Genomic DNA, 16,867 nt, shown 5'->3' with positions numbered 1-16,867 from the left:
CCAGCTGCTGTATCCTGGCATACTGGTCCTCTGTAGCTCAGCTGGTAGAGCACGGCTGCCCTTCCTATCGGCACCAGCTGCTGTATCCTGGCATACTGGTCCTCTGTAGCTCAGCTGGTAGAGCACGGCTGCCCTTCCTATCGGCACCAGCTGCTGTATCCTGGCATACTGGTCCTCTGTAGCTCATCTGGTAGAGCACGGCTGCCCTTCCTATCGGCACCAGCTGCTGTATCCTGGCATACTGGTCCTCTGTAGCTCAGCTGGTAGAGCACGGCTGCCCTTCCTATCGGCCCCAGCTGCTGTATCCTGGCATACTGGTCCTCTGTAGCTCAGCTGGTAGAGCACGGCTGCCCTTCCTATCGGTACCAGCTGCTGTATCCTGGCATACTGGTCCTCTGTAGCTCAGCTGGTAGAGCACGGCTGGCCATCCTATCGGCACCAGCTGCTGTATCCTGGCATACTGGTCCTCTGTAGCTCAGCTGGTAGAGCACGGCTGCCCTTCCTATCGGCACCAGCTGCTGTATCCTGGCATACTGGTCCTCTGTAGCTCAGCTGGTAGAGCACGGCTGCCCTTCCTATCGGCACCAGCTGCTGTATCCCGGCATACTGGTCCTCTGTAGCTCAGCTGGTGCCCTTCCTATCGGCACCAGCTGCTGTATCCTGGCATACTGGTCCTCTGTAGCTCAGCTGGTAGAGCACGGCTGCCCTTCCTATCGGCACCAGCTGCTGTATCCTGGCATACTGGTCCTCTGTAGCTCAGCTGGTAGAGCACGGCTGCCCTTCCTATCGGCACCAGCTGCTGTATCCTGGCATACTGGACCTGCTGTTAGAGGGTTAGGACAGAGGAAACCACTGAGTGTCCTGGTAGTTAACCTAGACTCTGTTTAACTAGCTGTTACATACAGTATGGTTGAGTGTCCTGTCCTGGTAGTTAACCTAGACTCTGTTTAACTAGCTGTTACATACAGTATGGTTGAGTGTCCTGTCCTGGTAGTTAACCTAGACTCTGTTTAACTAGCTGTTACATACAGTATGGTTGAGTGTCCTGTCCTGGTAGTTAACCTAGACTCTGTTTAACTAGCTGTTACATACAGTATGGTTGAGTGTCCTGTCCTGGTAGTTAACCTAGACTCTGTTTAACTAGCTGTTACATACAGTATGGTTGAGTGTCCTGTCCTGGTAGTTAACCTAGACTCTGTTTAACTAGCTGTTACATACAGTATGGTTGAGTGTCCTGTCCTGGTAGTTAACCTAGACTCTGTTTAGCTGTTACATACAGTATGGTTGAGTGTCCTGTCCTGGTAGTTAACCTAGACTCTGTTTAACTAGCTGTTACATACAGTATGGTTGAGTGTCCTGTCCTGGTAGTTAACCTAGACTCTGTTTAACTAGCTGTTACATACAGTATGGTTGAGTGTCCTGTCCTGCCAGTTAACCTAGACTCTGTTTAACTAGCTGTTACATACAGTATGGTTGAGTGTCCTGTCCTGGTAGTTAACCTAGACTCTGTTTAGCTGTTACATACAGTATGGTTGAGTGTCCTGTCCTGGTAGTTAACCTAGACTCTGTTTAACTAGCTGTTACATACAGTATGGTTGAGTGTCCTGTCCTGCCAGTTAACCTAGACTCTGTTTAACTAGCTGTTACATACAGTATGGTTGAGTGTCCTGTCCTGGTAGTTAACCTAGACTCTGTTTAGCTGTTACATACAGTATGGTTGAGTGTCCTGTCCTGGTAGTTAACCTAGACTCTGTTTAGCTGTTACATACAGTATGGTTGAGTGTCCTGTCCTGGTAGTTAACCTAGACTCTGTTTAACTAGCTGTTACATACAGTATGGTTGAGTGTCCTGTCCTGGTAGTTAACCTAGACTCTGTTTAACTAGCTGTTACATACAGTATGGTTGAGTGTCCTGTCCTGGTAGTTAACCTAGACTCTGTTTAACTAGCTGTTACATACAGTATGGTTGAGTGTCCTGTCCTGGTAGTTAACCTAGACTCTGTTTAACTAGCTGTTACATACAGTATGGTTGAGTGTCCTGTCCTGGTAGTTAACCTAGACTCTGTTTAGCTGTTACATACCGTATGGTTGAGTGTCCTGTCCTGGTAGTTAACCTAGACTCTGTTTAACTAGCTGTTACATACAGTATGGTTGAGTGTCCTGTCCTGCCAGTTAACCTAGACTCTGTTTAACTAGCTGTTACATACAGTATGGTTGAGTGTCCTGTCCTGGTAGTTAACCTAGACTCTGTTTAACTAGCTGCTACATACATTATGGTTGAGTGTCCTGTCCTGGTAGTTAACCTAGACTCTGTTTAGCTGTTACATACAGTATGGTTGAGTGTCCTGTCCTGGTAGTTAACCTAGACTCTGTTTAACTAGCTGTTACATACAGTATGGTTGAGTGTCCTGTCCTGGTAGTTAACCTAGACTCTGTTTAGCTGTTACATACAGTATGGTTGAGTGTCCTGTCCTGGTAGTTAACCTAGACTCTGTTTAACTAGCTGTTACATACAGTATGGTTGAGTGTCCTGTCCTGCCAGTTAACCTAGACTCTGTTTAACTAGCTGTTACATACAGTATGGTTGAGTGTCCTGTCCTGGTAGTTAACCTAGACTCTGTTTAACTAGCTGTTACATACAGTATGGTTGAGTGTCCTGTCCTGGTAGTTAACCTAGACTCTGTTTAACTAGCTGTTACATACAGTATGGTTGAGTGTCCTGTCCTGGTAGTTAACCTAGACTCTGTTTAGCTGTTACATACAGTATGGTTGAGTGTCCTGTCCTGGTAGTTAACCTAGACTCTGTTTAACTAGCTGTTACATATAGTATGGTTGAGTGTCCTGTCCTGGTAGTTAACCTAGACTCTGTTTAGCTGTTACATACAGTATGGTTGAGTGTCCTGTCCTGGTAGTTAACCTAGACTCTGTTTAACTAGCTGTTACATACAGTATGGTTGAGTGTCCTGTCCTGGTAGTTAACCTAGACTCTGTTTAACTAGCTGTTACATACAGTATGGTTGAGTGTCCTGTCCTGGTAGTTAACCTAGACTCTGTTTAACTAGCTGTTACATACAGTATGGTTGAGTGTCCTGTCCTGGTAGTTAACCTAGACTCTGTTTAACTAGCTGTTACATACAGTATGGTTGAGTGTCCTGTCCTGCCAGTTAACCTAGACTCTGTTTAACTAGCTGTTACATACAGTATGGTTGAGTGTCCTGTCCTGGTAGTTAACCTAGACTCTGTTTAACTAGCTGTTACATACAGTATGGTTGAGTGTCCTGTCCTGGTAGTTAACCTAGACTCTGTTTAACTAGCTGTTACATACAGTATGGTTGAGTGTCCTGTCCTGCCAGTTAACCTAGACTCTGTTTAACTAGCTGTTACATACAGTATGGTTGAGTGTCCTGTCCTGGTAGTTAACCTAGACTCTGTTTAACTAGCTGTTACATACAGTATGGTTGAGTGTCCTGTCCTGGTAGTTAACCTAGACTCTGTTTAACTAGCTGTTACATATAGTATGGTTGAGTGTCCTGTCCTGGTAGTTAACCTAGACTCTGTTTAGCTGTTACATACAGTATGGTTGAGTGTCCTGTCCTGGTAGTTAACCTAGACTCTGTTTAACTAGCTGTTACATACAGTATGGTTGAGTGTCCTGTCCTGGTAGTTAACCTAGACTCTGTTTAACTAGCTGTTACATACAGTATGGTTGAGTGTCCTGTCCTGGTAGTTAACCTAGACTCTGTTTAACTAGCTGTTACATACAGTATGGTTGAGTGTCCTGTCCTGGTAGTTAACCTAGACTCTGTTTAGCTGTTACATACAGTATGGTTGAGTGTCCTGTCCTGGTAGTTAACCTAGACTCTGTTTAACTAGCTGTTACATACAGTATGGTTGAGTGTCCTGTCCTGGTAGTTAACCTAGACTCTGTTTAACTAGCTGTTACATACAGTATGGTTGAGTGTCCTGTCCTGGTAGTTAACCTACACTCTGTTTAGCTGTTACATACAGTATGGTTGAGTGTCCTGTCCTGGTAGTTAACCTAGACTCTGTTTAACTAGCTGTTACATACAGTATGGTTGAGTGTCCTGTCCTGGTAGTTAACCTAGACTCTGTTTAACTAGCTGTTACATACAGTATGGTTGAGTGTCCTGTCCTGGTAGTTAACCTAGACTCTGTTTAACTAGCTGTTACATACAGTATGGTTGAGTGTCCTGTCCTGGTAGTTAACCTAGACTCTGTTTAACTAGCTGTTACATACAGTATGGTTGAGTGTCCTGTCCTGGTAGTTAACCTAGACTCTGTTTAACTAGCTGTTACATACAGTATGGTTGAGTGTCCTGTCCTGGTAGTTAACCTAGACTCTGTTTAGCTGTTACATACAGTATGGTTGAGTGTCCTGTCCTGGTAGTTAACCTAGACTCTGTTTAACTAGCTGTTACATACAGTATGGTTGAGTGTCCTGTCCTGCCAGTTAACCTAGACTCTGTTTAACTAGCTGTTACATACAGTATGGTTGAGTGTCCTGTCCTGGTAGTTAACCTAGACTCTGTTTAACTAGCTGTTACATACAGTATGGTTGAGTGTCCTGTCCTGGTAGTTAACCTAGACTCTGTTTAACTAGCTGTTACATACAGTATGGTTGAGTGTCCTGTCCTGGTAGTTAACCTAGACTCTGTTTAGCTGTTACATACAGTATGGTTGAGTGTCCTGTCCTGGTAGTTAACCTAGACTCTGTTTAACTAGCTGTTACATATAGTATGGTTGAGTGTCCTGTCCTGGTAGTTAACCTAGACTCTGTTTAGCTGTTACATACAGTATGGTTGAGTGTCCTGTCCTGGTAGTTAACCTAGACTCTGTTTAACTAGCTGTTACATACAGTATGGTTGAGTGTCCTGTCCTGGTAGTTAACCTAGACTCTGTTTAACTAGCTGTTACATACAGTATGGTTGAGTGTCCTGTCCTGGTAGTTAACCTAGACTCTGTTTAACTAGCTGTTACATACAGTATGGTTGAGTGTCCTGTCCTGGTAGTTAACCTAGACTCTGTTTAACTAGCTGTTACATACAGTATGGTTGAGTGTCCTGTCCTGCCAGTTAACCTAGACTCTGTTTAACTAGCTGTTACATACAGTATGGTTGAGTGTCCTGTCCTGGTAGTTAACCTAGACTCTGTTTAACTAGCTGTTACATACAGTATGGTTGAGTGTCCTGTCCTGGTAGTTAACCTAGACTCTGTTTAACTAGCTGTTACATACAGTATGGTTGAGTGTCCTGTCCTGCCAGTTAACCTAGACTCTGTTTAACTAGCTGTTACATACAGTATGGTTGAGTGTCCTGTCCTGGTAGTTAACCTAGACTCTGTTTAACTAGCTGTTACATACAGTATGGTTGAGTGTCCTGTCCTGGTAGTTAACCTAGACTCTGTTTAACTAGCTGTTACATATAGTATGGTTGAGTGTCCTGTCCTGGTAGTTAACCTAGACTCTGTTTAGCTGTTACATACAGTATGGTTGAGTGTCCTGTCCTGGTAGTTAACCTAGACTCTGTTTAACTAGCTGTTACATACAGTATGGTTGAGTGTCCTGTCCTGGTAGTTAACCTAGACTCTGTTTAACTAGCTGTTACATACAGTATGGTTGAGTGTCCTGTCCTGGTAGTTAACCTAGACTCTGTTTAACTAGCTGTTACATACAGTATGGTTGAGTGTCCTGTCCTGGTAGTTAACCTAGACTCTGTTTAACTAGCTGTTACATACAGTATGGTTGAGTGTCCTGTCCTGGTAGTTAACCTAGACTCTGTTTAACTAGCTGTTACATACAGTATGGTTGAGTGTCCTGTCCTGGTAGTTAACCTACACTCTGTTTAGCTGTTACATACAGTATGGTTGAGTGTCCTGTCCTGGTAGTTAACCTAGACTCTGTTTAACTAGCTGTTACATACAGTATGGTTGAGTGTCCTGTCCTGGTAGTTAACCTAGACTCTGTTTAACTAGCTGTTACATACAGTATGGTTGAGTGTCCTGTCCTGGTAGTTAACCTAGACTCTGTTTAACTAGCTGTTACATACAGTATGGTTGAGTGTCCTGTCCTGGTAGTTAACCTAGACTCTGTTTAACTAGCTGTTACATACAGTATGGTTGAGTGTCCTGTCCTGGTAGTTAACCTAGACTCTGTTTAACTAGCTGTTACATACAGTATGGTTGAGTGTCCTGTCCTGCCAGTTAACCTAGACTCTGTTTAACTAGCTGTTACATACAGTATGGTTGAGTGTCCTGTCCTGGTAGTTAACCTAGACTCTGTTTAACTAGCTGTTACATACAGTATGGTTGAGTGTCCTGTCCTGGTAGTTAACCTAGACTCTGTTTAACTAGCTGTTACATACAGTATGGTTGAGTGTCCTGTCCTGGTAGTTAACCTAGACTCTGTTTAACTAGCTGTTACATACAGTATGGTTGAGTGTCCTGTCCTGGTAGTTAACCTAGACTCTGTTTAACTAGCTGTTATATACAGTATGGTTGAGTGTCCTGTCCTGCCAGTTAACCTAGACTCTGTTTAACTAGCTGTTACATACAGTATGGTTGAGTGTCCTGTCCTGGTAGTTAACCTAGACTCTGTTTAGCTGTTACATACAGTATGGTTGAGTGTCCTGTCCTGGTAGTTAATCTAGACTCTGTTTAACTAGCTGTTACATACAGTATGGTTGAGTGTCCTGTCCTGGTAGTTAACCTAGACTCTGTTTAACTAGCTGTTACATACAGTATGGTTGAGTGTCCTGTCCTGGTAGTTAACCTAGACTCTGTTTAACTAGCTGTTACATACAGTATGGTTGAGTGTCCTGTCCTGCCAGTTAACCTAGACTCTGTTTAACTAGCTGTTACATACAGTATGGTTGAGTGTCCTGTCCTGGTAGTTAACCTAGACTCTGTTTAGCTGTTACATACAGTATGGTTGAGTGTCCTGTCCTGGTAGTTAACCTAGACTCTGTTTAACTAGCTGTTACATACAGTATGGTTGAGTGTCCTGTCCTGGTAGTTAACCTAGACTCTGTTTAACTAGCTGTTACATACAGTATGGTTGAGTGTCCTGTCCTGGTAGTTAACCTAGACTCTGTTTAACTAGCTGTTACATACAGTATGGTTGAGTGTCCTGTCCTGGTAGTTAACCTAGACTCTGTTTAACTAGCTGTTACATACAGTATGGTTGAGTGTCCTGTCCTGCCAGTTAACCTAGACTCTGTTTAACTAGCTGTTACATACAGTATGGTTGAGTGTCCTGTCCTGGTAGTTAACCTAGACTCTGTTTAACTAGCTGTTACATACAGTATGGTTGAGTGTCCTGTCCTGGTAGTTAACCTAGACTCTGTTTAACTAGCTGTTACATACAGTATGGTTGAGTGTCCTGTCCTGGTAGTTAACCTAGACTCTGTTTAACTAGCTGTTACATACAGTATGGTTGAGTGTCCTGTCCTGGTAGTTAACCTAGACTCTGTTTAACTAGCTGTTACATACAGTATGGTTGAGTGTCCTGTCCTGGTAGTTAACCTAGACTCTGTTTAACTAGCTGTTACATACCGTATGTATTTACGTGATGTGCAGTATGGAAGAACTAGTCCATTCTGTCCAGATATGTCATTGTGTGGAGGGTAATGCACAGTAGGATGTATTGGACATGAAGAGTTTGAACAGAGTTTAAATAACTATTCTAAACAACTCAATGGTTTCTCAGTGACGTTAAAACAACATTGCTTTAGACAGTCTATTGTGTGTATTGTAGTTTTTTTTTTTGTTGTACTGATTACGATTTATGGTACTGTTATCAAGGAAGGTATATTGTATGTCTTTTTAATATTAAGCATCTGTCACTTCTCAGAGCTCAGATCTCTTCTGAAGGCCGGTTAGCGGTGATCAAACGCTCGTTAGGATTCACATAAAGCCACACCACAGATAATTGGATTTTTTAACGTCTCCAAATAACCTTTTTCCCTTAAATACACTGAAGGATGTGCTGCTGCATCCCTCTATAGAGGAGACAGAGAAAACACTCAATTATAGCTAATTAGCAATGCTAACAAAGAGACGTCAGAAAGAAGCTCCATCACACACACACACACACACACACACACACACACACACACACACACACACACACAGAGCTTCAGATCAGTGTTAATTCTTATCCCTTCGTTGAAGGCCACCTCTTCCTGTCAACTCCTCACCACGACAACCAGCTCAATATTTATTGCATCTGCAGCGGTGTTACCATGAGCAATAAGCCCCATTTGCATAAGCTCATTATCTAGACACTCAGACCACCAGCCATCTGATCCACATTATGAAGAGGAGACACTCAGACCACCAGCCATCTTCAGACCACCAGCCATCTGATCCACATTATGAAGAGGAGACACTCAGACCACCAGCCATCTGATCCACATTATGAAGAGGAGACACTCAGACCACCAGCCATCTGATCCACATTATGAGGAGGAGACACTCAGACCACCAGCCATCTGATCCACATTATGAAGAGGAGACACTCAGACCACCAGCCATCTGATCCACATTATGAAGAGGAGACACTCAGACCACCAGCCATCTGATCCACATTATGAAGAGGAGTCACTCAGACCACCAGCCATCTGATCCACATTATGAAGAGGAGACACTCAGACCACCAGCCATCTGATCCACATTATGAGGAGGATACACTCAGACCACCAGCCATCTGATCCACATTATGAAGAGGAGACACTCAGACCACCAGCCATCTGATCCACATTATGAAGAGGAGACACTCAGACCACCAGCCATCTGATCCACATTATGAAGAGGAGACACTCAGACCACCAGCCATCTGATCCACATTATGAAGAGGAGACACTCAGACCACCAGCCATCTGATCCACATTATGAGGAGGGACACTCAGACCACCAGCCATCTGATCCACATTATGAAGAGGAGACACTCAGACCACCAGCCATCTGATCCACATTATGAAGAGGAGACACTCTACCACCAGCCATCTGATCCACATTATGAAGAGGAGACACTCAGACCACCAGCCATCTGATCCACATTATGAAGAGGAGGACACTTCAGACCACCAGCCATCTGATCCACATTATGAAGAGGAGACACTCAGACACCAGCCATCTGATCCACATTATGAAGAGGAGACACTCAGACCACCAGCCATCTGATCCACATTATGAAGAGGAGACACTCAGACCACCAGCCATCTGATCCACATTATGAAGAGGAGACACTCAGACCACCAGCCATCTGATCCACCATTATGAAGAGGAGACACTCAGACCACCAGCCATCTGATCCACATTATGAAGAGGAGACACTCAGACCACCAGCCATCTGATCCACATTATGAAGAGGAGACACTCAGACCACCAGCCATCTGATCCACATTATGAAGAGGAGACACTCAGACCACCAGCCATCTGATCCACATTATGAAGAGGAGACACTCAGACCACCAGCCATCTGATCCACATTATGAAGAGGAGACACTCAGACCACCAGCCATCTGATCCACATTATGAAGAGGAGACACTCAGACCACCAGCCATCTGATCCACATTATGAAGAGGAGACACTCAGACCACCAGCCATCTGATCCACATTATGAAGAGGAGACACTCAGACCACCAGCCATCTGATCCACATTATGAAGAGGAGACACTCAGACCACCAGCCATCTGATCCACATTATGAAGAGGAGACACTCAGACCACCAGCCATCTGATCCACATTATGAAGAGGAGACACTCAGACCACCAGCCATCTGATCCACATTATGAAGAGGAGACACTCAGACCACCAGCCATCTGATCCACATTATGAAGAGGAGACACTCAGACCACCAGCCATCTGATCCACATTATGAAGAGGAGACACTCAGACCACCAGCCATCTGATCCACATTATGAAGAGGAGACACTCGGACCACCAGCCATCTGATCCACATTATGAAGAGGAGACACTCAGACCACCAGCCATCTGATCCACATTATGAAGAGGAGACTCTCAGACCACCAGCCATCTGATCCACATTATGAAGAGGAGACACTCAGACCACCAGCCATCTGATCCACATTATGAAGAGGAGACACTCAGACCACCAGCCATCTGATCCACATTATGAAGAGGAGACACTCAGGCCACCAGACATCTGATCCACATTATGAAGAGGAGACACTCAGACCACCAGCCATCTGATCCACATTATGAAGAGGAGACCATAAACTCATAATTTGTCACTCAGACCACCAGCCATCTGATCCACATTATGAAGAGGAGACACTCAGACCACCAGCCATCTGATCCATATTATGAAGAGGAGACACTCAGACCACCAGCCATCTGATCCACATTATGAAGAGGAGACACTCAAACCACCAGCCATCTGATCCACATTATGAAGAGGAGACACTCAGACCACCAGCCATCTGATCCACATTATGAAGAGGAGACACTCAGACCACCAGCCATCTGATCCACATTATGAAGAGGAGACACTCAGACCCCCAGCCATCTGATCCACATTATGAAGAGGAGACACTCAGACCACCAGCCATCTGATCCACATTATGAAGAGGAGACACTCAGACCACCAGCCATCTGATCCACATTATGAAGAGGAGACACTCAGACCACCAGCCATCTGATCCACATTATGAAGAGGAGACACTCAGACCACCAGCCATCTGATCCACATTATGAAGAGGAGACACTCAGACCACCAGCCATCTGATCCACATTATGAAGAGGAGACACTCAGACCACCAGCCATCTGATCCACATTATGAAGAGGAGACACTCAGACCACCAGCCATCTGATCCACATTATGAAGAGGAGACACTCAGACCACCAGCCATCTGATCCACATTATGAAGAGGAGACACTCAGACCACCAGCCATCTGATCCACATTATGAAGAGGAGACACTCAGACCACCAGCCACCTGATCCACATTATGAAGAGGAGACACTCAGACCACCAGCCATCTGATCCACATTATGAAGAGGAGACACTCAGACCACCAGCCATCTGATCCACATTATGAGGAGGAGACACTCAGACCACCAGCCATCTGATCCACATTATGAAGAGGAGACACTCAGACCACCAGCCATCTGATCCACATTATGAAGAGGAGACACTCAGACCACCAGCCATCTGATCCACATTATGAAGAGGAGACACTCAGACCACCAGCCATCTGATCCACATTATGAAGAGGAGACACTCAGACCACCAGCCATCTGATCCACATTATGAAGAGGAGACACTCAGACCACCAGCCATCTGATCCACATTATGAAGAGGAGACACTCAGACCACCAGCCATCTGATCCACATTATGAAGAGGAGACACTCAGACCACCAGCCATCTGATCCACATTATGAAGAGGAGACACTCAGACCACCAGCCATCTGATCCACATTATGAAGAGGAGTCCCTCAGACCACCAGCCATCTGATCCACATTATGAGGAGGAGACACTCAGACCACCAGCCATCTGATCCACATTATGAAGAGGAGACACTCAGACCACCAGCCATCTGATCCACATTATGAAGAGGAGACACTCAGACCACCAGCCATCTGATCCACATTATGAAGAGGAGACACTCAGACCACCAGCCATCTGATCCACATTATGAAGAGGAGACACTCAGACCACCAGCCATCTGATCCACATTATGAAGAGGAGACACTCAGACCACCAGCCATCTGATCCACATTATGAAGAGGAGACCATAAACTCATTATTTAGACACTCAGACCACCAGCCATCTGATCCACATTATGAAGAGGAGACACTCAGACCACCAGCCATCTGATCCACATTATGAAGAGGAGACACTCAGACCACCAGCCATCTGATCCACATTATGAAGAGGAGACACTCAGACCACCAGCCATCTGATCCACATTATGAAGAGGAGACACTCAGACCACCAGCCATCTGATCCACATTATGAAGAGGAGTCCCTCAGACCACCAGCCATCTGATCCACATTATGAAGAGGAGACACTCAGACCACCAGCCATCTGATCCACATTATGAAGAGGAGACACTCAGACCACCAGCCATCTGATCCACATTATGAAGAGGAGACACTCAGACCACCAGCCATCTGATCCACATTATGAAGAGGAGACACTCAGACCACCAGCCATCTGATCCACATTATGAAGAGGAGACACTCAGACCACCAGCCATCTGATCCACATTATGAGGAGGAGACACTCAGACCACCAGCCATCTGATCCACATTATGAAGAGGAGACACTCAGACCACCAGCCATCTGATCCACATTATGAAGAGGAGACACTCAGACCACCAGCCATCTGATCCACATTATGAAGAGGAGACACTCAGACCACCAGCCATCTGATCCACATTATGAAGAGGAGACACTCGGACCACCAGCCATCTGATCCACATTATGAAGAGGAGACACTCAGACCACCAGCCATCTGATCCACATTATGAAGAGGAGACTCTCAGACCACCAGCCATCTGATCCACATTATGAAGAGGAGACACTCAGACCACCAGCCATCTGATCCACATTATGAAGAGGAGACACTCAGACCACCAGCCATCTGATCCACATTATGAAGAGGAGACACTCAGGCCACCAGACATCTGATCCACATTATGAAGAGGAGACACTCAGACCACCAGCCATCTGATCCACATTATGAAGAGGAGACCATAAACTCATAATTTGTCACTCAGACCACCAGCCATCTGATCCACATTATGAAGAGGAGACACTCAGACCACCAGCCATCTGATCCATATTATGAAGAGGAGACACTCAGACCACCAGCCATCTGATCCACATTATGAAGAGGAGACACTCAAACCACCAGCCATCTGATCCACATTATGAAGAGGAGACACTCAGACCACCAGCCATCTGATCCACATTATGAAGAGGAGACACTCAGACCACCAGCCATCTGATCCACATTATGAAGAGGAGACACTCAGACCCCCAGCCATCTGATCCACATTATGAAGAGGAGACACTCAGACCACCAGCCATCTGATCCACATTATGAAGAGGAGACACTCAGACCACCAGCCATCTGATCCACATTATGAAGAGGAGACACTCAGACCACCAGCCATCTGATCCACATTATGAAGAGGAGACACTCAGACCACCAGCCATCTGATCCACATTATGAAGAGGAGACACTCAGACCACCAGCCATCTGATCCACATTATGAAGAGGAGACACTCAGACCACCAGCCATCTGATCCACATTATGAAGAGGAGACACTCAGACCACCAGCCATCTGATCCACATTATGAAGAGGAGACACTCAGACCACCAGCCATCTGATCCACATTATGAAGAGGAGACACTCAGACCACCAGCCATCTGATCCACATTATGAAGAGGAGACACTCAGACCACCAGCCACCTGATCCACATTATGAAGAGGAGACACTCAGACCACCAGCCATCTGATCCACATTATGAAGAGGAGACACTCAGACCACCAGCCATCTGATCCACATTATGAGGAGGAGACACTCAGACCACCAGCCATCTGATCCACATTATGAAGAGGAGACACTCAGACCACCAGCCATCTGATCCACATTATGAAGAGGAGACACTCAGACCACCAGCCATCTGATCCACATTATGAAGAGGAGACACTCAGACCACCAGCCATCTGATCCACATTATGAAGAGGAGACACTCAGACCACCAGCCATCTGATCCACATTATGAAGAGGAGACACTCAGACCACCAGCCATCTGATCCACATTATGAAGAGGAGACACTCAGACCACCAGCCATCTGATCCACATTATGAAGAGGAGACACTCAGACCACCAGCCATCTGATCCACATTATGAAGAGGAGACACTCAGACCACCAGCCATCTGATCCACATTATGAAGAGGAGACACTCAGACCACCAGCCATCTGATCCACATTATGAAGAGGAGACACTCAGACCACCAGCCATCTGATCCACATTATGAAGAGGAGACACTCAGACCACCAGCCATCTGATCCACATTATGAAGAGGAGACACTCAGACCACCAGCCATCTGATCCACATTATGAAGAGGAGATACTCAGACCACCAGCCATCTGATCCACATTATGAAGAGGAGACACTCAGACCACCAGCCATCTGATCCACATTATGAAGAGGAGACACTCAGACCACCAGCCATCTGATCCACATTATGAAGAGGAGACACTCAGACCACCAGCCATCTGATCCACATTATGAAGAGGAGACACTCAGACCACCAGCCATCTGATCCACATTATGAAGAGGAGACAATCAGACCACCAGCCATCTGATCCACATTATGAAGAGGAGACACTCAGACCACCAGCCATCTGATCCACATTATGAAGAGGAGACCATAAACTCATAATTTGACACTCAGGCCACCAGCCATCTGATCCACATTATGAGGAAGCTTTATTGGCATGAGAAACGTATGTTAACGTTGCCAAAGCAAGTGAAGTAGATGAAATAATAGTAGTAAACAAAAGTGAAATAAACAATAAATATTAACAGGAAACATTACACTCAGAAGTTCCAAAAGAATAAAGACATTTCAAATGTCATATTATGTCTATATACAGTGTTGTAACAATGTGCAAATAGTTAAAGTACAAATGGGAAAATAAATCAACATAAATATGGGTTGTATTTACAATGGTGTTTGTTCTTCACTGGTTGCCCTTTTCTTGTGGCAACAGGTCACAAATATTGCTGCTGTGATGGCACACTGAGGTTTTTCACCCAATAGATATGGGAGTTTATCAAAATTGGGTTTGTTCAAATTCTTTGTGGATCTGTGTAATCTGAGGGAAATATGTGTCTCTAATATGGTCATACATCTCTCTACCAACTCACTTATCCTACCAGTTAACTGCTGTTGAAAAACTATTATTAAAACTATGAGTCTTTTAAATACCCCATAACTATTATTAAAACTATGAGTCTTTTAAATACCCCATAACTATTATTAAAACTATGAGTCTTTTAAATACCCCATAACTATTATTAAAACTATGAGTCTTTTAAATACCCCATAACTATTATTAAAACTATGAGTCCTATAAATACCCCATAACTATTATTACAACTATTAGTTGTCTCTTGGCCTGGACACTGTTGTTGTGCTGTAAATGAACTATGGTCACATTAACCAGCCTCTTCAGAGAGCCTGCAGAGTACACTCACTACACTGACATTTACATAAGTATTCAGACCCTTTACTCAGTACTTTGTTGAAGCACCTTTGGCAGCGATTACAGCCTCGAGTCTTCTTGGGTATGACGCTACAAGCTTGGCACACCTGTATTTGGGGAGTTTCTACCATTCTTCTCTGCAGATCCTCTCAAGCTCTGTCAGGTTGGATGGGGAGCGTCGCTGCACAGCTATTTTCAGGTCTCTCCAGAGATGTTCGATCTTGTTTCTCATGGTCTGAGAGTCCTTTAGGTGCCTTTTGGCAAACTCTAAGCAGGCTGTCATGTGCCTTTTTACTGAGGAGTGGCTTCTGTCTGGCCACTCTACCATAAAGGACTGATTGGTGGAGTGCTGCAGAGATGGTTGTCCTTCTGAAAGGTTCTCCCATCTCCACAGAGGAACTCTGGAGCTCTGTCAAAGTGACCATCGGGGGGTTCTTGGTCATCTCCCTGACCAAGGCCCTTCTCCCCCGATTGCTCAGTTTGGCCAGGAGGCCAGCTCTAGGAAGAGTCTTGGTGGTTCCAAACTTCCCTCCATTTAAGAATGATGGAGGCCGCTGTGTTCTTGGGGACCTTAAATGCTGCAGAAATGTTTTGGTACCCTTCCCCAGATCTGTGCCTCGACACAATCCTGTCTCGGAGCTCTACGGACAATGCCTTCAACCTCATGGCTTGGTTTTTGCTCTGACATGTACTGTCAACAGTGGGACCTTATAGAAACAGGTGTGTGCCTTTCCAAATCATGTCCAATCAATTGAATTTACCACAGGTGGACTCCAATCAAGTTGTAGAAACATCTCAAGGATGATCAATGGAAACAGGACGCACCTGAGCTCAATTTCGAGTCTAATAGCAAAGGGTCTGAATATTTATGTAAATAATGTATTTCTTAAATTTGCAAACATTTCTAAAAACCTGTTTTTGCTTTGTCATTATGGGGTATTGTGTGTAGATTGATGAGGACAAATTTTTATTTAATCAATTTTAGAATAAGGCTGTAATGTAACAAAATGTGGAAAAAGTCATGGGGTCTGAATACTTTCCGAATGCACTATAGACCTATATATGAGCCCAAGCCCCCAAAAAACCTGAATTAAAATCATGATTGTGAGATTTATACAATACATAGCCTACCGCATATTACGCATGCCAGAAAAACATAAAATAAACTGATTTTAAGATGTCTTTGGTACATAATTGGTCTAGTCAATACTCCAAAATTAAACACATTCTAGTAATGGCCTCTGAGTGTGGTCTGTATTATTATGCATACTGGATGGATGGACTGGTTACCTTATGGATGGACTGGTTACCTTATGGATGGACCGGTTACCTTATGGATGGACTGGTTACCTTATGGATGGACTGGTTACCTTATGGATGGACTGGTTACCTTATGGATGGACTGGTTACCTTATGGATGGACTGGTTACCTTATGGATGGACTGGTTACCTTATGGATGGACTGGTTACCTTATGGATGGACTGGTTACCTTATGTTACGCTCTAGAATATCTATTCATGAGTCTGGGAGAGAACGTATAGGCCTAGGCCATGCTGTTGGTTCATTGGGAGAGAACGTATAGGTCTAGGC

At 44.7% G+C, this 16,867-nt stretch overlaps 1 protein-coding gene across 1 annotated transcript in view; it reads left to right on the top strand.

The window, feature by feature from the left end:
• LOC311126116 (glypican-6-like) overlaps window positions 1–16,867 on the top strand; it is a gene marked incomplete at both ends in the record, with an annotated part of 383,740 nt that overhangs the window by 23,740 nt on the left and 343,133 nt on the right. The window lies entirely within an intron of this gene.

The sequence above is a fragment of the Coregonus lavaretus genome, assembly GCF_964263955.1.
Source record: "Coregonus lavaretus genome assembly, contig: HAP1_SCAFFOLD_354, whole genome shotgun sequence".
NCBI lineage: Eukaryota > Metazoa > Chordata > Actinopteri > Salmoniformes > Salmonidae > Coregonus > Coregonus lavaretus.
Note: the sequence above shows the minus strand (reverse complement) of the source record. Positions and strands in the feature narration are given on the sequence as shown.